This window comes from Nymphaea colorata, chromosome 9 (assembly GCF_008831285.2).
Source record: "Nymphaea colorata isolate Beijing-Zhang1983 chromosome 9, ASM883128v2, whole genome shotgun sequence".
NCBI lineage: Eukaryota > Viridiplantae > Streptophyta > Magnoliopsida > Nymphaeales > Nymphaeaceae > Nymphaea > Nymphaea colorata.
This window is the reverse complement of record NC_045146.1, coordinates 9,185,541-9,207,777: the sequence shown is the minus strand read 5'-3', so window position 1 is coordinate 9,207,777 and position 22,237 is coordinate 9,185,541. Positions and strand designations below refer to the sequence as shown.

Genomic DNA, 22,237 nt, shown 5'->3' with positions numbered 1-22,237 from the left:
ACAATATGGGTACAACTACCCACTGTGCAAACATTTGCATCATTGCCCGCGGCAATGAGTATTCAATAAACATAACATTCACATTCATCATCATAACAATCACATCTTTGAAAACTTAGCCAAACCACAGAGAGTAGTCTCAATCTGTGGTGGGCTCGTAGCTGTCCTATGCAGTTATCATTCTAGAATGCTTTCTAATGCACAATTGGGGTCGAGGAGACACTCGACTCGATACCCCGCCTCATCTGTCGTAAACAGTTATCAATTCTAGCATGCACATACAATGCGTAACATTATCAAAACAATTACTATAAGCCTTTCAAAACAATTCATATCATATATCAATTTATGTACATGCATACACATATTCATTCACGGAACACTCAATCAATTCATATCACAATTCCTAGGATCCCATGATCCTAGGAACACACATTCATTCACTTGCCCAGGCAGGGATTTGCCTGGAATGTCGCCATACCTGTGGCGCGTTCACAAGAATCTTCAAAATGCCTCGAGCTTCGAATCCGGTAACTCAAGGTCGACGGGACGTACCCGGTGAACCTGCAGACACAAACACAAGATAAGATTCCTACTACAAACCTCAACAATTCAAACAAAAACAAAACAAGGTCATTGAGGCACGCGTCATCGCCTCAAGAGGGTGTCGACGGGTAGTGTCGACCCACAAGTTCTCCAATAGGGTCACTTCCCACTCCTAGCCGTGCCAATAGATGCCAAAACTCAAAGCCATCAATCCGTCTATCACTAACGCCTTTCTCAAAATTCCCTTTTTCTTAAATCAAGGCGTCTACCCCAAAGATACTTCCAACTTATGTACGTTATCCCTATTTAACTCCAAGATGCACCCGTTCACAAAAACGCGTGCTACAGGCTCACTAAAACGGTCCTAAATCTTCCCCACAACCTCACAAACTCTACCATGTCTCCCCTAATGCTTCGAAAATTAATCTATCATGCTTAAATGATCATCCAAAATATGAATCTTCGCTTCCCAACATAATCGTAAGCTTTTCCCCAAAAACGAAATCACTAACATGTGTTCCAAATAATCAATTCAAAGCTCTAGCATGCTCAACCAATAATTATGAGCGTTCCAAAGAGAAATATATCATAAAATAGGTTCAATTTCGCCTTGCTCACCCCGATTGAAGGTCTAAACTGCTGTAATCCTCCCGGCAGCCACCTCACGCGTCCAAGTGGTCCCCAAACGGCTAAAATCCTCCAATGCCGCCACTACCAAGGCCTTCTCTAATTGCTGTTACGAGGGGGAAGACAAATCCCCAAGCTGAAAACGGATCCAACAGTGATAGCATAGTGAAAATCAGTGAGAGAAAGTGCTTGATTGGAGAAAAATAGAAAACGAGTAGAAAATGGGGAGAGGGTTCGGTCAAAAGGGGAAAAGAAGGCAGTGAGGGGAGAGGACGGGAGAGAAGAGAGAGACGGTGGAGAGTGAGACGAGTGACAGTGGGAGAGGGAGAGTCGTTCGGTGGAGAGGGGAGACGAGAGACAGTGGGAGAGGGAGGGTCGTTCGATGGAGAGGGGAGACGAGAGACGGTGGGAGAGGGAGAAGGGAAAGAAAACGGGAAGGAGAAGAAAAGAGAAGAGAGGAAGAGGCAGGGGACGACAGGGTTCACCTCAACGCCGCCGTCGCCGCCGCCGCCGCCGTCGCCGTCGCCGCCGCCGTCGCCGTCGCCGTCACCTTCTTCCCTGAGCTCCGGTCGTGGGTAAGGAAGAGACGGTAAGAGGAAAGCGAAGGAGAAGAGAATGCGTGGGAGGAGGGACAGCGTCGGGCTCCCCTCGCGTGGGGCTAGGGTCCGGGACTGGACCCCGACCCGACCCGCTCCGCCCAAACGCCGCGCGTTACAACAACCCTAGAAAAACAGATTTTGTTTTCTCCAAGTCCAACGACTCTGATACCATGTATAAACAAAATATGCACGAGAGTAGAAGAAAGCACATAGATGTAACGTGGAAAACCCTCAACGCGAGTGAAGAAAAACCACAGGTGAGGAGGTCTGGTGCCCACTAGCCTCCAGACACTCTCTCTCTTCAAAATTTCATTAACACTAAGATTAGGGTTTACAAAGATATAAGTAGTCCTAATTAGGACAAACCGGATCGGGTAAGGATCCGGACCCGGACAACAAAACCTGTCAACATGAACAAAATAGCTTCGCACATTTTTAGAATGTAGGCTTCCATGTCAGCAAACACATGATTGTATCATAACCAAGTTAGATGTGAGATGCGAAGTTCTTGTCAAACATATTCAGTCAACCAACCTACAAACTTAAGCAATGTACGACATGCAATTCAAGACTCTATCAGAATGTGACACACAAACCCATGAACTTGATGAGATTATATTTACCAAAAGAATCAAGTTCTCATGGGCTGACATTTTCAGGCCTATTTCGCCTGCATGACGCCGAGGGATAGTCGGTCTGCGACACAAGTGAATGCATTGAAAAATGAAAACCAACCAACTAAGACAACAAAACACCTAAACAACCCAGCTGGAAACCATTAAAGTGGAAAATAAGCAAGATTGAACTACTATAAAATCAAACCATCAATTGCCCAACTCAACAAACTAAACAATCAAACTAAATCAAAATAAGATCCTACTGAAAACAAATCAAGGCAATGACCTTAACCTATCCTAGACATGTGCAATAGCTAACTAAAGGATCTATTCAACTAACCTGACACTAACGTGACACAAGAAGAAAGAATCCGACTACTAACCTGGTCTAAAACCATGAAGGACCCGAGGACATAAAACCCAAAACTCATGCAACTTCAACGAATAGAACCTTTCAAAAATGTCATAGTTCAAAATCGACTACAAAATTGACTGGTCCTTTTGAAAAGAGATAAGACGTTTTCTATGACAGGCTCAATCCTAAGACTGGGTTATGTTGAAGACGCCCGGTTAAGATGGAATAATGGGCCAGCCTTAATAATTTATCCCAAATGATATTTGAGACAAGAAATTCATCACACTCAACAGGAGTTGACTAGGTTTGAGGAGTTTCATCTATCCCATGAATGGACTAATGGTTTGGTAATGGAATGGCCAACATCTTTCAAAGCCAAAGGGGATAGGTAATGAAATGACTTTCAAGACCAAAGGAGATTGGTTAGTTCCTCCTATGACTAGAGATGTCAAGTTTTTACTTTGAAATAATTCAAAAATGATCAATTTAACTAATAAGCATGAGTGCTCCTGTTGTGCAAATAATATGGCCTTCATTTACACATAGTACCGTACAAGCATTAGGATCCATTTCGCGTCAATGCCGTCAATTCTCTAGAAGGGATGCCTTTCAATTTCCAAAATATGAACATCAAGGAATCATCCTCAGCAAGTTAGGTAATCAAAAATAGAAGAAGAAATTGACCCTAGAATCGCACATCTACCAAAGATTGTCACGTTCAATTCTTCTTGGCAGACACCTTTTGCTTTTTTTTCCTCTTATTTTCTTTTCTTTCTTTCTCTTGCATTCAGCTTTTGTCTTTCGATTTTCTTTTTCTTTGATTTTTTTTTTTAGGCCGACCTTCACCTTTGAGGGAATACCTCACCACCCCAAAGGCTACTACGAAGCTCCACCCCTTTGGTGGTTGTGTGTAGCTTTGTCGCGTATCCAACCCGCTTCACCTTGCGGGTTTTCGACGAGCCAAAGGTTCATAAGTCGTTATCTTCGCGGTATAGACATAAATCACCTATATGTCTACCCGGTACTCTTGATTACTGACCCAGAGGAACGACTACACAAGCCCCCAGCCCATCTCTCAACTCTCATTTTGCTATCTTCCAAGATCTTACAAAGCATTTTGGCTTCTCTCTCAAGATATTTTCCTGCTAAATCCGTGCAAATGCTTGATTACCAGAGTCAATAGCATTTCCTAGTCTTGACTTTCTCAACTTCACAGGACGTTTCCTATCCAGGATCTTTTCAATTTTCCTCTTCCGCGACAAAAACTTGAAATCTTATTCTTCTACTCAAGGAGGTACTAAGAATAAAGCAAAGCCACGTCATGGTGTGAGAAGACACTTTTAAAATGTGTTCAAGCAAAATTGAAAATTATCACTGTTGATAGATCGTATGTTTCGGTTCCGGATCCATACGTTTCGGGTCCGGATCCATACCTGACCCGTCTTGTAGCCCGTGTTGGGCACTACTTAAGTCATGTAACCCTAATCCTTATGTGTTAATGATAATCTAAGGAGAGAGAGAGTCTGGCTGCTAGCTGGCACCGACTCCTCCTTATTCGTGGTTTTTTCTCCCTCATGTTGAGGGTTTTCCACGTTACATCGTGATCACTGTTCCTCTTCCTCTCCTTGTTCGTATTTCTACATGGTATCAGAGCCAAGCCAGGTTCCGACATTAATGTGTTGGAGGAGGCGCCCCGCACTATTTATCGTCTGACGGAGTCACTGCTCATCGCCGCCGTCCGACGCCAAGACATCCGCCGTCCGCCCTCTCGTCGCCCGTCCGTCTGCCGCCCGTCCGATTGCCGCCGTCCGCCCTTTTGCCGCTTGTCCTCCTGCGCTCGACGAGCGCCTCCAAGCGCCGCCCTTTGCTCTTGCGCCGCCAAGGGCTTCTGCGCTGCTCTGACGCTCCGCCCTTCTGCGTCTTCCACACTGCAGTTGCTCCCTGCCCTTGTTGCTCTCGTCGTTGTGTGGGTCTGTCATTATGGCAGCCTCTTCTTCCTCGTCGATGGTGAGTCAAACTGAAATCGGAACTGTGAGACCCGAGAACGTTCCTATAAAGGTTATTACTCTTCGCCTCACAAAGGAGAACTATTTCTCGTGGTCGCCGGCTATGACTATGGGGATTGCTGTGGTCGGATGGCCTATATCGACGGGAGCAACCCTGAACCAGCAAGAACAAGTGATGTGTGGCACACTTGGTTCCTTGAGGACAATCAAGTAAAAACATGGATTGTCAACTCTGTCTCCGCTGAGATTCAACCTCTTATCCTTCGGAAGAAGACTGCACGGGACATGTGGGTGGTCCTTGAGCAAATGTATGGACAGAAGAAGACGGCCATTCGCACTTATCAAGTAATGAAGACTGTTTATAACCTCCACCAAGGGAACTCTTCTGTTGCAGAATACTATGGGACCTTGAAAGCCAAGTGGGAAGAACTTGACTATCACTCTGATATTTCGTGGCACTGTCCCCAAGATCAGGCCCTTTTACATTGCCCAGAAATGGGAAAACAGAGTGTACTGGCATGAACGTTTTGGGCATTTACCTTTTGGGATTTTGAAACATTTGTTTCCAGACTTGTGTTCCTCCTTTGATTTGTCTTCCATTTCTTGTGATGTTTGTCAGTTTGCCAAACATGTGAGGGCTTCGTACCCTCTTTCTACTAGTTGTGTTAATGAAGCTTTTTGCCTGATTCACTCTGATGTATGGGGGCCTTCGGTAATTCATACCCGTCAAGGTTTTCAATATTTTATGACTTTCATTGATGATTTCTCTCGTGCTACATTTGTGTACTTGTTAAAAGACCGCAGTGAGGTTCCTCGTATCATCGAGACATTCATTCTTCTTGTGCATACCCAATATGGTGCGAATGTTAAAACTTTCTGGTCCGATAATGCCCGTGAATACATGTGTGTTGAGGAGTTTCTTTGACAAAGGGGGATTGTTCATGAGACATCTTGTAGTTACACCCCCCTGGGGTAGCTGAAAGGAAAAATCGTCAACTTCTTTAATGTCACCAGGGCTCTTTTGTTTCAGCGAAACCTTCCTAAACACTATTGGGGTGATGCAGTTCTTACTAGTGCCTATCTTATTAACCGCATGCCTCCCCACTCGTTACTTCCTGGCAGTCGTCAACCGTTCCTACTTCCTCCTCGTGTTTTTGGTTGTGTATGTTTTATCCATGATCACAGTCCAAATGTCAAATGTCAAGAAACTTGATCCTAAGTCTATCAAAGGTGTCTTTGTTGGATACTCTCCTACGCAAAAAGGATACAAATGTATTGATCCTAGTCGAGTTTATTTATGTTACGAGGGATGTTACCTTCTTGGAACATGCCTCTTACTTTGGTGAGAATCCTCTTCAGGGGGAGCAGTCTGTGGGCAGGGAAGAAAGAATATTCTCAGAGACAGGAACTTCTGTTTACAGATTTTTTGGACTACAAGAAAGCAGAATCGCTTACTACTGTTGATGTGCCTGAGAAGGAGGAAAGGTGTGACACTAGCATTGAGAAGGAAGGCCCTCGGTTGTTTGGACAGTTCTACTAGGTACTCGGACAGAGATGATGACTTGTGATGCTAGATCTACTTCCAATCCCAATGCCACTCCTTCCCTCGATGAACCAAGTCCTACCATGGAGACTGTGGAGACTCATGATGAGGTTGAAAAGAAGAATGAAGATCTTCCCATTGCCCTGAGAAAGGGTGTCAGGTCATGTACTCAACACCCCATTCGTAATTTTGTATCTTATTCCAGACTTGAAAAAGATTACAAGTGTTTTGTTTCTACTCTTTCTTTGGTTGTGATCCCCAGGAGAAGCTCAAAGTGACTCTAAGTGGGCTGATGCAATGAAAGAAGAAATAGATGCCCTGAGAAGAAATATGACATGGGAAGTGGTGAAGATTCCTAAAGCCGCTCACTTAGTTGGATCCAAATGGGTGTATACCATCAAGTACAAACCAGATGGGAGTGTTGAAAGATATAAAGCTCGACTTGTGGCCAAGGGATTTAGCCAGAAATATGGAATTGATTACTTGGAAACCTTTGCTCCTGTTGCGAAAATGAAGACAGTGAGAGTGGTTATATCCCTAGCTGTGATGAAGGAGTGGAAGATGTATCAACTAGATGTTAAGAATGCATTCCTCAATGGTGACCTCGAAGAAGAAATATGCCTCCAGGATATGAAGAATCAAAAAAATGTTGTAAGCTGAAAAAGACCTTATATGGCCTTAAGCAATCGCCCAGAGCGTGGTTCGAACGACTGAGAAAAGTGATGATACGTCAACGACTGAGAAGAGTGATGATACGTCATGGATACAAACAAGGAAATAGAGATCACACTCTGTTTGTGAAGAAGAAGGAGAGCAGGGTTACTCTCCTGCTGGTCTACGTAGATGACATGATTGTCACAGGAGATGATGAGGAGGAGATTATCAAGCTAAAAGGGTTACTGGCTACAGAATTCGATCTCAAAGATCTTGACAAGCTAAGGTATTTTCTTGGTATGGAGGTTGCTCGGTCTAGTACTGGTCTTGTACTAAACCAAAGAAAATACACATTAGATCTGCTGGAAGAAACTGGTAAATTGGGATGTAGGCCTACTCCTACCCCATTTGACACTGGGCACAAGTTGAGTCTTCGAGATGGAGAGCCTCTCTGTGAAGAATACAAGGGAAGATATCAACGATATCAACGTCTGGTTGGGAAGTTGATTTATCTTACCCTCACGCGACCTGACATCACCTTTGCGGTGAATGTTTTGGACCAATTCATGCATGCACCAACCGATGCACATCTGAAGGCTGTGGACAGAGTACTATGCTACATGAAGAAAAAAGAAAAATCCTGACAAGGAGTCACAAGAGACTGTGGAAATCGATGGCTATTCTGATGCGGATTGGGCAGGTTGTAATGATACCAGACGATCTACTACCCTGTGTCTACTTGGGAGGAAACCTTGTTGTATGGAGAAGCAAGAGACTTTGCTCTAGATCTAGTGCAGAGGCAGAACCTGACTGACATTGGAATAGAGATTGAAGGACCTAGGAAGATGTATTGTGATAACAAGTCTGTAATTAACTTAGCCAACAATCAGTTCTTCACGACAGAACAAAGCATGTTGAAATTGATCGTCACACCTTACATGAAGTCTGAAGACCAAACTGCTGATGTTCTTGCTGATGTTCTGACGAAAGCTCTTCCTTCAGCTGAGAGGAATGTATCCAAGTTGGGCATTGTTAACATATCATGTATAGGGAACCGGGTTTGGATATAGACCCGATCCCATGGGCACGGGTACCGAGAGTGACTCGGTACCCTAGGCGGGTCTCCCTCTTATTTAATCCCACTTATGGTGTAACTGTTGATTAAGTGGAATAACATTTTCTCTCTCCTAGGGTTGCGGTTGTGCACCTAGGTTAGAGCTTCTCCGTGGTTTTTCACCTCTTTGAGGTTTTCCACGTATATTGTGTGTTCCTTCTCTTTCTCTCCATCTTGGTGTGTGTTTCTACATGGTATCAGAGCCAACGCGTGAGAGATCGTTGGTGTGGTAGTCGTGTTTCCGCCGTTTTCCGCCGCTGGTGTTTCCGCAGTTTTTTCGCCGCCGCTGTCCAGCGCTGTCGCCGTCCAGTGCGCCGCCATCCAGCGCCGTCGCTCTCTGCTGCGCTGCCGCCCTCCAGCGCCGCCGCAGTCCAGCGTCGTTGCCCTCTTCAGCGCCGTCGCCGTCCAGCGCCGCTGCTGCCCACCGCCGTCGCTCTCACCAGCACCGCCGCCGTCCAACGCCGCCGTCGTCTAGCGCCGCTGCCTCTTGTTTGCTAGCGCCGCTGCCTCTTGTTTGTCGTCTGGGTATTCCTTCTCATGATGGCCGAGGAGATGTCCCTCAAGATCGATGATGCCCTAGACTCAATACCAAGAGCGAGATCTTGCCTGTTCAAGTCACCTCCATCCGGCTGAACAAGGATAACTATCTCTCTTGGTCGGCTGCCCTAGAAATTGGGATAACCAGGCGACCAGTCGTGGTCTCTTGTCCTACAATACTGGGGAGAAGCCCGCACCTTCTAAAACCGAGCCCGCACCTTCTAAAACCGATCCGCGATGGGCTACTTGGCGTTGGAAGACAGTCAGGTTAAAGTATGGATTATTAGTTCTGTTTCCGCAGATATTCAGCCTTTGATCTTGCACTGCCTACGACGACATGTGGACGGTGCTTGCACGGATGTATGGCCGTAAGAAGAGAGTATTGCGCACGGATGTATGAACAAAATAGCTTCGCACATTTTTACAATGTAGGCTTCCATGTCAGCAAACACATGATTGTATCATAACCAAGTTAGATGTGAGATGCGAAGTTCTTGTCAAATATATTCAGTCAACCAACCTACAAACTTAAGCAATGTACAATATGCAATTCAAGACTCTATCAGAATGTGACACACAAACCCATGAACTTGATGAGATTATATTTACCAAAAGAATCAAGTTCTCATGGGCTGACATTTTCAGGCCTATTTCGCCCGCATGACGCCGAGGGATAGTCGGTCTGCGACACAAGTAAATGCATTGAAAAATGAAAACCAACCAACTAAGACAACAAAACACCTAAACAACCCAGCTGGAAACCATTAAAGCGGAAAATAAGCAAGATTGAACTACTATAAAATCAAACCATCAATTGCCCAACTCAACAAACTAAACTAACAATAGATTTCCAAAATTGCATAGTAGTTCTAAAGATATGATTGAGACAATGACAATAACATGATTTTTGAGATGCTTACATTGCATTACTTTGTTCCTTGAAATAAATGCATTGAAAAATGAAAACCAACCAACTAAGACAACAAAACACCTAAACAACCCAGCTGGAAACCATTAAAGCGGAAAATAAGCAAGATTGAACTACTATAAAATCAAACCATCAATTGCCCAACTCAACAAACTAAACTAACAATAGATTTCCAAAATTGCATAGTAGTTCTAAAGATATGATTGAGACAATGACAATAACATGATTTTTGAGATGCTTACATTGCATTACTTTGTTCCTTGAAATCATCATCTGAGGTTTCCCACACTAGCTGACCCAACTACTCCCCTCCGTTCCATATCCAAAACTGCTTCAACAGCATCGTCTATCTTACCTTCTCTCCAATAGGCAGTCACAAGAACTGAGAAGTTAAAGGAAGAACACATACTTTAGCCTTAAGTAATATCTATGAAATGCATTTCCAAAAAGGAAAGATGACGTCACCTTTATATGTGTGAGAATTTGGAGCAAGTCCTCTTTTTCTCATTTTTCAAAAAAACTTGTGAACAAGCTCATATTTTCCTGCTTTTAACATCACCTAAATAGCATGTAAAGTGAATCTCAGGGCAGAAGCAAATCACTAATAAGAAGCACGAAGCAAAAATACATCTCATGAAGTACATATGCATCACAACCATATTGCTCTCATCTTCATGAAACCAACAAAGTGATATCAGCTAGTTTTCTAGCTGTATTGCAATTTGCAACATCTCATGTTCAAGAAATTTCCACAAACAATCAATATGCTCAAAATGCCATCATGCTCAACTTCATGAAGCTTTGGCAACATCCTCACCATAATGAATTCTTATCATATCCTCCTCATTTTCACATGAAATCTCTCAATATCATGAAACTTGTTGGTACACTATTTTATAAAAGATATTCTCACGTGTCAGTTCTCCATTTACAAACACAATCGCTTTTACAACAGTACGAGCAAAAGCAGCCAAAAAAATACACAATGCATATACACAGAAGCAAGAACATTTTGCTCATAAATAAGTTCATTTGCCCATTTGATTGCAACATTTTCCTTATTCATAAATAGGAATTTGCTGGCTATTAGGCATCATTATCCATTGGGATAGTTCAATAACCATTAAACTACATGAAAGACCATCTATGGCCAATTAATACAAATATAACAGAAAAAAAAAGGCAAAATTCCAGTAATCACTGTCCCTTCTCTTAGTGATTATCAATGTCTGAACCTTTTCCCCCTAGTTGCTTCATTATCATTCCATCCCCAACCACCTTGTGCTTCCTTTGTTTCCAAAATTCAAAAGAAGGTCCAATGGTCCAACCATACAAACTTACTGTTCAAAAACAAGCTATGAGAATATTACCTCCATTGCAAGGCCATAAGTTGCTGAAGAAGGTTTTAGGCCATTATGCTTGAGCTTTTCAAGCACCCAAAGTGCTCCTTTCCACTGCTTATGAGTGGCACAAGCATTTAACACCTAGAAATAAAAAATGAAAACAATAGGTTAAATGACTATCCACTCAGCTGCTCGAACCTAAGATGAATTTGGTTGGTCTTTCAGCCACTGTCCAGATGCCAGCTTAAAAAGGCACTAGAAATGCCAAAACTACCCCAGGACGCAACACCATGTAAATAGTGATGCCCTTAGGCCTTAAGTACTCATCAGGTTTGCTGGTGTTGCACCTACCTCATTCTTGGATTAACAATAAACATCACTAATACTTACTGAGTCGTAGACCACCACATCAGGTTCCAAACAACGATTCCAGTCTTTACGATGCATTTTTTGTAATAATTTTGAAGGTCGTTTCCTCATGCAATCAATTACATGCAGTAACTCTTTTATCAGACCAGCTTGCCGAGAGTCACAGAAATGCTGTGGTATGCAGCCACATCAGGATATATATGGTAGTCTGCTTGTAAGATTTATGAAAACTAGAAAAACTCCATAAACTGTTTATAGGCTTTCCAAAGGACATGCTTTTTCCAAGAACATTAGAAACTAGGAGTACATTACCTTATGTTAGCATGCAGTGTAAAAAGATCCCTCAAGTTTTATGTAGAAAGAAGATTTGCCTGCAATATCTCACCTCCAATATCAGGAACGAAATTACAAAATTATTCACACAATTTAGGTTTTATACAACTCAATGACATGAAACACCTACAGTCCAAGGTTTTCCAATTGCTCTTGTTGAATTACTTTCTGAAGGCCTTCTTCTGACATTGATAGACCTGCATAAAAAAAAAGCCACTAGGTCACGTTTTATTGTTAAACATGCAACTAAAATCATGAGCTATTAACCAGTCCTAATCAAACACCAAAGCTCGTCATATTTTACAATTGTAACAAACCTTTTCCTCAATAGTTCCTGCTGTTAGGAACCTGTACATATGTACACTCGCTTCTTCTGTCCAGCTCTCCAAACCCTTGCAGCTGCCTAAGAATTTGAGGAAGAGGAAAGCAAAACCATGATGGCAAAACAGTGAACTTTCGGGAAAAAATGAAGAAAGGTTGTTGAATCAGAATCACATACCTGTTTGTCATTGACAGGATTCCAATCTGGATCAAAAAGAACCAAACGATTAAAATATTAAATGTAATGCAGGGCAAACAAAAATAAATTATTTAAGGTAACAAAAAAAAATGTTACAAAGTGCACAGATCTACTTAGAAAACTTGTCCATAGTTTAAAAAATTGAAGAACAATAGAAAAATTGTGATGTACTTGGCTTCTCATGGTACTATCTTGCATGAGTGTAAAAGAGCAATTGCAACATTTTTTCTTTTCAATATGAAAGAAACAAAAACATAAACTGAAAACAAGAAAAAGGAATGAGTTAATGTACTGTAGAAGGCTTGCATCCCACAATTGCATCACAAATCCAAGTTTGATGATATTCTTGATTCAAAGAGAAGCAAGCATAATGGACATATCCAAGCATGGAACTCAGTGAAGATAATAATGTAAAAGTCAACAGCAAATACCAAGATTAATTGGAAATTCGTTTCTTTCCGTCCTCCCATACCCCCACTTGAAGCTGGTGGATCATCATGATATAAAATCCCCACTTGTTCACATAAAAATCCAGTATCTCAACTTTTTTTTTTTAAAAAATCAATAAATTTTAATTTAGGTGCATTGGCTGGTCATGTTCACTAAAATTTCACAACTTGTAGTATCTATAATTTCAACAACCGGTGAACACCACATTTATGAACCAACAAAAAAGAAGGTGTTCCTCCTATTTACACACTCATGTGTGGATCGAAACCTGGGTTTGGTGGTCGAAACTCGCTCCTGCCTTAAGCAAGACCTCCAAGGGAGCGAGCTCACCACACGCTGGGTCAGTTCAGACTAATGGGTATGGTGAGAAACAGCGAGCACCTGTGAAGGCTAATGGGTAAATCACATGCAGTGAAAAAGAAATAAAATAATAAATAAATAAATAAATAGGTATGGTGAGAAACAGCGAGCACCACAACTAAGAAAGAGGCCAAAACGAGGAGTTCTGCTAGAACAAAATGCTATTAACCAAGAATAAGAAAAGATTTCTGCGAAGAAGAGAAGCACGACATTTTTAAAAGGCACGATTCTTACAATTCCAAGTAACTAAATAGCATGTACCACAGTTCTCTGGTCATAAAAAGGACAGTCCTTAAGGTTTAAAAAACACTCACATATTACGCAACAAGAACAAAACTCATGCAACTTCAACGAATAGAACCTTTCAAAAATGTCACAGTTCAAAATCGACTACAAAATTGACTGGTCCTTTTGAAAAGAGATAAGACGTTTTCTATGACAGGCTCAATCCTAAGACTGGGTTATGTTGAAGACACTCGATTAAGATGGAATAATGGGCCAGCCTTAATAATTTATCCCAAATGATATTTGAGACAAAGAAAATGAAATTCATCACACTCAATAGGAGTTGACTAGGTTTGAGGAGTTTCATCTATCCCATGAATGGACTAATGGTTTGGTAATGGAATGGCCAACATCATTCAAAGCCAAAGGGGATAGGTAATGAAATGACTTTCAAGACCAAAGGAGATTGGTTAGTTCCTCCTATGACTAGAGATGTCAAGTTTTAACTATGAAATAATTCAAAAACGATCAACTTAACTAATAAGCATAAGTGCTCGTGTTGTGCAAATAATATGGCCTTCAATTACACATAGTACCGTACAAGCATTAGGATCCATTTCGCATCAATGCCGACAAATCTCTAGAAGGGATGCCTTTCAATTTCCAAAATATGAACATCAAGGAATCATCCTCAGCATGTTAGGTAATCAAAAAAAGAAGAAGATATTGACCCTAGAATCGCACATCTACCAAAGATTGTCACATTCAATTCCTGCAAGTTCAGCCTTCATGCCTTTAATCTCTTGGCAGACACCTTTTGCTTTTCTTTCCTCTTATTTTCTTTTCTTTCTTTCTCTTGCATTCAGCTTTTGTCTTTCGATTTTCTTTTTCTTTGATTTTTTTTTTTTTAGGCCGACCTTCACCTTTGAGGGCATACCTCACCACCCCAAAGGCTACTACGAAGCTCCACCCCTTTGGTGGTTGTGTGTAGCTTTGTCGCGTATCCAACCCGCTTCACCTTGCGGGTTTTCGACGAGCCAAAGGTTCATAAGTCGTTATCTTCGCGGTATAGACATAAATCACCTATATGTCTACCCGGTACTCTTGATTACTGACCCAGAGGAACGACTACACAAGCCCCGAGCCCATCTCTCAACTCTCATTTTGCTATCTTCCAAGATCTTACAAAGCATTTTGGCTTCTCTCTCAAGATATTTTCCTGTTAAATCCTTGCCAATGCTTGAATACCAGAGTCAATAGCATTTCCTAGTCTTGACTTTCTCAACTTCACAGGATGTTTCCTTACTGCTCATATCCAGGATCTTTTCAATTTTCCTCTTCCATTGTTTGGCGACAAAAACTTGAAATTTTATTCTTCTACTCAAGGAGGTACTAAGAATAAAGCAAAGCCACGTCATGGTGTGAGAAGACACTTTTAAAATGTTTTGAAGCAAAACTGAAAATTATCACTTTCACAAAAAAAATCTTGACATCAAATAATATATCATCAAGAGGAAGGAATTCTACTCTAAAGAAGAGGGTGAATGCAAAACAACATAGGTTGGTTCGGTAGAAAATTGAACTTCACCAACTCTCCTAGGGACTTCTATACAAAAGGTTGGTTGTCGATATAGATTAGTAAACTCATTTAATCTGAAAATTATTGGATGACAAAATAAAAAAGAAATTAACAATCAATTAAACAATTAAATTTAAAAGTCAAATGCAAACAATCTATCTACTCTATCCCCACCTATCTAATTGATCCTTCCTTGCATTTTAAGCTCAATAATTCAATAATAGCAAAAAAATGTCCATTTAATAGAAACACACCCATAAATGAAGTGAACCTTTACTTACTGAGTTGAATCATATTTTTTATTAACTACAAGACATAAAATCACACCTAAAAAAAAATCAAAACAATTGAGCAAGCAAAATTACAAACCTTTACGCCAGTGCCGGGTGAGGTTAATGAGAAAGATTCAAAAATCCAAAAAGAGTTTATGAATGCTAAATAATGTGGCAATTCCAACCTAAGTGGCGGCTCAACTGAAAACTGGTTTCCATTTAATACATATCAAAGAACACATTCTTTAACAATAGATTTCCAAAGTTGCATAGTAGTTCTAAAGATATGATTGAGACAATGACAATAACATGATTTTTGAGATGCTGACATTGCATTACTTTGTTCCTTGAAATCATCATCTGATGTTTCCCACACTAGCTGACCCAACTACTCCCCTCCGTTCCATATCCAAAACTGCTTCAACAGCATCGCCTATCTTACCTTCTCTCCAATAGGCAGTCACAAGAACTGAGAAGTTAAAGGAAGAACACATACTTTAGCCTTAAGTAATATCTATGAAATGCATTTCCAAAAAGTAAAGATGACGTCACCTTTATATGTGTGAGAATTTGGAGCAAGTCCTCTTTTTCTCATTTTTCAAAAAAACTTGTGAACAAGCTCATATTTTCCTGCTTTTAACATCACCTTCCAAAGTAGGAATTTTATAAATAGCATGTAAAGTGAATCTCAGGGCAGAAGCAAATCACTAATAAGAAGCACGAAGCAAAAATACATCTCATGAAGTATATATGCATCACAACCACATTGCTCTCATCTTCATTAAACCAGCAAAGTGATATCCGCATGTTTTCTAGCTGTATTGCAATTTGCAACATCTCATGTTCAAGAAATTTCCACAAACAATCAATATGCTCAAAATGCCATCATGCTCAACTTCATGAAGCTTTGGCAACATCCTCACCATAATGAATTCTTATCATATCCTCCTCATTTTCACATGAAATCTCTCAATATCATGAAACTTGTTGGTACACTATTTTATAAAAGATATTCTCACGTGTCAGTTCTACTTTCCATTTACAAACACAATCGCTTTTACAACAGTACGAGCAAAAGCAGCCAAAAAAATACACAATGCATATACACAGAAGCAAGAACATTTTGCTCATAAATAAGTTCATTTGCCCATTTGATTGCAACATTTTCCTTTTTCATAAATAGGAATTTGCTGGCTATTAGGCATCATTATCCATTGGGATAGTTCAATAACCATTAAACTACATGCAAGACCATCTACATGTTTTTAATCAAATTCAGGAGCAAGAAAATAACTTTGAAGACCAAAAATTAGTCCAAGATAGGGTAATTGCAAAATATTGGTGAGCAGGGTTTGCTTCCTAAACAGCTTTTCATACTTTTTATGTATTCTTCATTCTAAAGATGCAGCAAATCCCAAATGACGTGATAAATGTGTGTGTGTGCAACTGTTGCATATGTGCTATTTTGTAAGATATGCATTTTAAACTGAAATTTAGAAGCATATGTTGTCTCGCAAAAGAAAAGAACAAAACTCTATTTGTAAAAGAAATTATAAATGATGTAGAATCTCAAAGCTTCCCAATATTTTTTCTGTCCGTATCTTACCTTATGAACATGGGGAAGCTAACTATAAAGTAAATTGCATAGAACAATGATCCCACTCTGTACGTTGCTGAGCGATCTACAAACTCATAGTACGGGAACTGCAGATCAATCAACATAAATGTGAGAATGGCACATAAAACTTTCTCTGGAAAAGGATTGAGGATAAAACACAGTAAGCAAGTTCATTGCCTCAACCTAATTTCAGATCAAAAACAGGCAGAAGAGAAAAATTTTAGTGCAGAATCCACTTTTACATTGGGTACCCGTGATTTATCAAGATGTTTCTGAACTTCCAAGTATAAAACATGTGTTATACTAGTGGCCAAACAGACACAAATAAGGAACCAAAAATGACATAGGAACATGTGTTCAGCATAACCTTGGATTTAGGTTGCTATCATTTAACTTTGATTAGATTGATGTACAATAAGAAAGCAACCAGTCACAAACTGAAAAATTAACAGCAGCAGCGGCAAAATAGTACCAGTAGTAGTAATAGTCAACGAGTCATATGTAGTAATGCTTGCAAAAGCACTAGCAGCAGCGGCAGAAAAACAAGAAAAAAACCTTGAGAGATCTTCAATGTACATTGGTCACTTTGAATTTTGAAACATAGATCAGAATAAGATTCTGATACTTTTCTACCTAATTCCTACTTGATGAGGTAAGTGGAGCAATGTTGACTCATTGGTCACCTATGCCAGCTGCCCGCCTCAGTGTAATAAGTACGGTTTAGTAAAGTTTTTCCTAAAAAAATTGGTGTACGTTGAAAATTTACCAATATCAGGCAGTGAAATGCCACCATTTACATTCTTCATAAGTGGAGGCACCAACCTACTGCTACAGGCCATCCTTGTTACCAGAAGCACATACTTTGTTTGTGGAGATTTTCATTGCCAGGCTTATCCTACGTTAACTTAACTGTGGCAGGTGTTAATGTTATTTTTTCCTTGCCTGTGCTACTTTTTCCCCATCACTTTGACACATATTGCTTCATGTCCATCTCCAGTTAAACCTGAAAGGAACAATATAACGCACAAACAGTGCTGGTCGCCTGCTGATGACACATGTTTACTCTTAATCCACTGCTTTACCAAGTAACAGAAAATTAGTTTCTGTACTTTTTTATTATTCAAAAAATAATCAATCAATATAATGGAAAATTTTCCAAAGTAAATTTGTAAATGGCTACTGATTACATCTGCCTTCCTGGATTAAAGCATTAGAGATTTTCTTTTAGACACTACTTTTGAATTTCACAGCTTTGAATGTTTTTCATAGAGGGCATTATTTTTGCCTTTGACCGAGTGAAAGTAGCAGGAAAACTGAAAGAGTGACTAAAAGGTGGAAGAAAAAACAATTCAATAGATGGAAATAGACAAAGAAGATGGAACAAGTAGCTTGAATAAATTCTCAAAATATCTGCTGTTTTTTCCCTTTAATTTTCTGAAAATTAATGCTCTAGTAGGCCAACATAGTATGGATATTCTGAAACAAGAATTTGGCTTAAATGGGAACATTGAATAGGTGGTTATAGATTATCTTGATAAGAAAATGTTGAAAATTAAGGGAGTTATTTGATTAAGCTCAGGGTTTTCTAATATTTTCAAGAGTTTTTGAAGAAGAGAACAACTAGTATTCGGAGTTCAAGGCCAGATATGACTTCCCAATGGGACCATGCAGTCTGCAGGAGTTGGAGTGCTTTCTGTGTTGAAAGATCCTCTAGCACTGGTAGGAACCGCATGCTTTCCTTCATATACTATGAGGGTGGTGGTAATGTTAAGTCTCCCTTCCTGTGGAATAACTATTTGTGCAAAGAACTTTCACTGAATGCAAGTGAAACCTGCCTTGTAGATGCATGTTTAAAAGTGGTAGGAAAGGCTTACAATCACCTACCAAAAGGGAAAGCTAGTACTTATATGCCATTGTTCTGCTTCATTTAGTTATTTCTTCTGGTAGTATTCTATAAAACCTAATCCTTGGAAGCTTATTTACTATTTAGTGTGTAGAAGATGCATCACTAAGGTTGTAAGCATGCAGTATCAACTGCTGACAGTATAGTTGCTTTTAAAAAATATACGTGTTCTTCTTTTTTCCTTCTATCCATCAGAAAGTTGCATTTGCATACACTCTATCAACTGTGTTTGTTCATATTTTTTCATTATGATTTTGGCAGTATTAAGAATTAATAGAATTAAAATGCACCTAAAGTAGGCTCGTTGGACTTCAGATGATTGTATATATGTCTTTTCTTGTTACGTGACTAATGTGGGTTCCAAAAAGAACCAGTTCTTCTGCGATCTGATTTTGGAATTTTATGCAAAAACAGAATGCTGAAAAATCTTCTGAGGACTCAGCAAAGGCTGATAGGAAAAATGACTTTCTTGTAAAAGAAGAATCTGTCTATCAAGGTAAATGGAACAAGTAATTCAAATGAAGCTTTTACTCCAGATCATAGAAAATCATCTAAAATGACATTGGAAGAAGTATCTTTAGGTAGTGAGTGCCCAGAAATTAATGGACAGTCTGAATCTGCACATTTGAAACAGAATGTGACCACAATTTCAGACATATCATTAGCTATATGCACAGGCTCTTTATTATCAGATACTGATAATGTAGATGCTGAAGCTAGACTAGCTAAAAGTGCGAATGTTGTCAATGCAAGGGTGCTGAGTGAAGGGACTCCAGGGCAAAGTAATGAGATTGCCTCAGGCACACCAGTAGTACCAAAAGATTTGATAAAGATGTTGAAAAAGGAAATGCTGCCTCCAAGATGGCAGAAAACCAAATGACTGCAAAGTGTGACAGCAGAATAGATCATGAACACAAAAATTGCGGAGAAGAGCCTTGTAGCACAGGTTTGGAGATGGGAGACAACAGGACTATTGGAAATGGTGTCAACACAAAAGTAGTTGTGCTGAAGGCTCCAAGTGACAATGATAAGACTGTAATGCACACTGAAGTGGTACAAGAAGTTCATGATTACAAAGAACATGGAAAAGGACCTGCAGACACTGGTTTGGATAATGCACATAACCACATAAATGTAGACAGTCTCATTTCAAAGGGGATGACGCAGAATGCACCAGGGGATAATAGCAAGATCATGTCTGGGAACTCACCAAGACCTAAATGTTATGATTACAAAGAGGGTGGAGAATGTCCGAGTATGGCTTCACTTCAGAGATGTCAGACAATCAAATAACTGCAAACAATCCTGCCACAAAAATGATGGTGCTGGAAGCTGCAGGGGATAACAGTGACATTGCATCAGGCAACTCAGTAGGACAAAAAACTTATGACTGCAAAGAAGGTGGAAGAATTCTGGCTGGTTCAGACACAGTCAGCAATGGTGTTATAATAGATATAGGTGATTTAAAAGTTGAAGAAGAGGCTGAAGAAAAAGAAGAAAGAAACACTGTAGAAGGAGGTGAAAATAACAAAGGAGTGCAGACGGATAGCCTGGTGCTTGCAGAAATCATTAGTTTTAGTAATGGAGATGGAGAAAATGCTGATGAACGCAACAAAAGTGCAGCAGAGGATGGAGATACTGTCCATGCAGATATAAGATTGCTTTCCTTTACAGGTGATAATCCTGTTGTCATTGGCTACCAGCAAAATCAAAATACACGAAACTAAGGTTAAAATTGAAGACCAACGTATCCAAACCAGGCCCAAGAACAGGCATCCGTCATGAACCCAATCCCAACAACAGAATCAGCAAAAGCAAGAATAATCAGAAAAGCCTAAACATCACCAAAGCGTCACACCCAACAACAGAATTCGCACAAGAAAGAAAACAGACAGTGAATCGAAGACAATAAAATGCAGTCGACGGTAATTATGAGAACACCCAAAACGGAATACATGAAAACCCAACAAAAATTCTGCGACTGCAATGGGCATAGAAGTTACCGGGAGGAAGAGAAGGGGAAAACAGACATAGTAAGGAGCCCTAATGTTGGTAAACAGCACAAAGAGAAACCTCATAATTCCAACCTTCCCCCCGACCTTCTTTATTTTTCCCATCGGCAGCCATCGTAAACAGCAATGGGCCGATGGCTGCCGGTGGAACAGAAAAGGGAGCTCAAGACGGCGAGAAGCGATTCGCTGTTCGGCTACCACCTACCCACAGCAGAGAAAAAGAGAGAGAGAGAGGGAGAGAGAGAGACCTGAGTAACCTGACGAATGAGGTTGTTCCACGAAAAACTACTCCAAACAGCATCCACGAACAAGTTCATACCCACGATCACAGATCAATTTTGCTCACATGATCCACTTGAGGACGCCGGACGGGAGATCGACCGTCGGAGAGTTGGAGGACGCGGTGGCCGGCCAGGGAGAGCGGTAGTCGGGAGTGAAGAACTCGACGAACGTCGAAGAAGATGCAAGGCAAGGCGACGGAGGACTTGACGACCACCGAGGATGAGTGGAGGAGCGAAAGAAAGAATTCCGCCGCCGCCCGATCGTTCGTGTCACATTTGGAAAGCGGTTTAATATTTAAAAGGAGGAGTTGTGCGAATCGTTTCTTGCAACAACTCGAACAAGGTATCTTTTGAACCGAGTCACACTTTAACTTCAGTGAACAACTCCATTCCGCTTACATAAACCGGTCGAGTCATGAACTCGTACATGGTTAAGACTGAGCTCCAGCCAAGCTTTAATGAGCTTACCTTCTAGTTCAGGCCTACTTCCATAACCACATACATGGCCCTTTGCAGATAAAGAGCGAGTGGTGGTGGGAAACATATACTTCTAAAAGTTTTCCTGTCTTATTATGGACTCCAACTCTAGGCATTGAAATTATTGGAATTCTATCCGGAAAATTTGATCTGGTCTCGTGTACATTTTACATGTTCTTAATCAAATTCAGGAGCAAGAAAATAACTTTGAAGACCAAAAAGTAGTCCAAGATAGGGTAATTGCAAAATAATGGTGAGCAGGGTTTGCTTCCTAAACAGCTTTTCATACTTTTTATGTATTCTTCATTCTAAAGAAGCAGCAAATCCCAAATGACGTGATAAATGTCTGTGTGTGCATCTGTTGCATATGTGCTATTTTGTAAGACATGCATTTTAAACTGAAATTTAGAAGCATATGTTGTCTTGCAAAAGAAAATAACAAAACCCTATTTGTAAAAGAAATTATAAATGATGTAGAATCTCAAAGCTTCACAATATTTTTTCTGTCAGGATCTTACCTAGCGATCTACAAACTCATAGTACGGGAACTGCAGATCATTCAACGTAAATGTGAGAATGGCACATAAAACTTTCTCTGGAAAAGGATTGAGGATAAAACACAGTAAGCAAGTTCATTGCCTCAACCTAATTTCAGATCAAAAACTGGCAGATGAGAAAAATTTTAGTGCAGAATCCACTTTTACATTGGGTACCAGTGATTTATCAAGATGTTTCTGAACTTCCAAGTATAAAACATGTGTAATACTAGAGGCTAAACAGACACAAATAAGGAACCAAAAATGACATCGGAACATGTGTTCAGCATAACCTTGGAGTTAGGTTGCTATCATTTAACTTTGATTAGATGGATGTACAATAAGAAAGCAACCAGTCACAAACTGAAAAATTAACAGCAGCAGCGGCAAAATAGTACCAGTAGTAGTAATAGTCAACGAGTCATATGTAGTA

At 40.4% G+C, this 22,237-nt stretch overlaps 1 long non-coding RNA gene across 1 annotated transcript; it reads right to left on the bottom strand.

The window, feature by feature from the left end:
* Positions 1-9,141: 9,141 nt before the first annotated feature.
* On the bottom strand, positions 9,142-21,555 carry LOC116260104 (uncharacterized). The gene is made up of 12 exons (XR_004174037.2): positions 20,759-21,555; positions 16,584-16,681; positions 15,530-15,623; positions 15,317-15,446; positions 12,071-12,096; positions 11,889-11,974; positions 11,702-11,768; positions 11,551-11,609; positions 10,897-11,409; positions 9,992-10,085; positions 9,769-9,908; positions 9,142-9,280 (listed from the first exon to the last, which is right to left on the bottom strand). It is a non-coding gene; the product is annotated as an uncharacterized LOC116260104 (long non-coding RNA).
* Between the last annotated feature and the right edge of the window lie 682 nt (positions 21,556-22,237).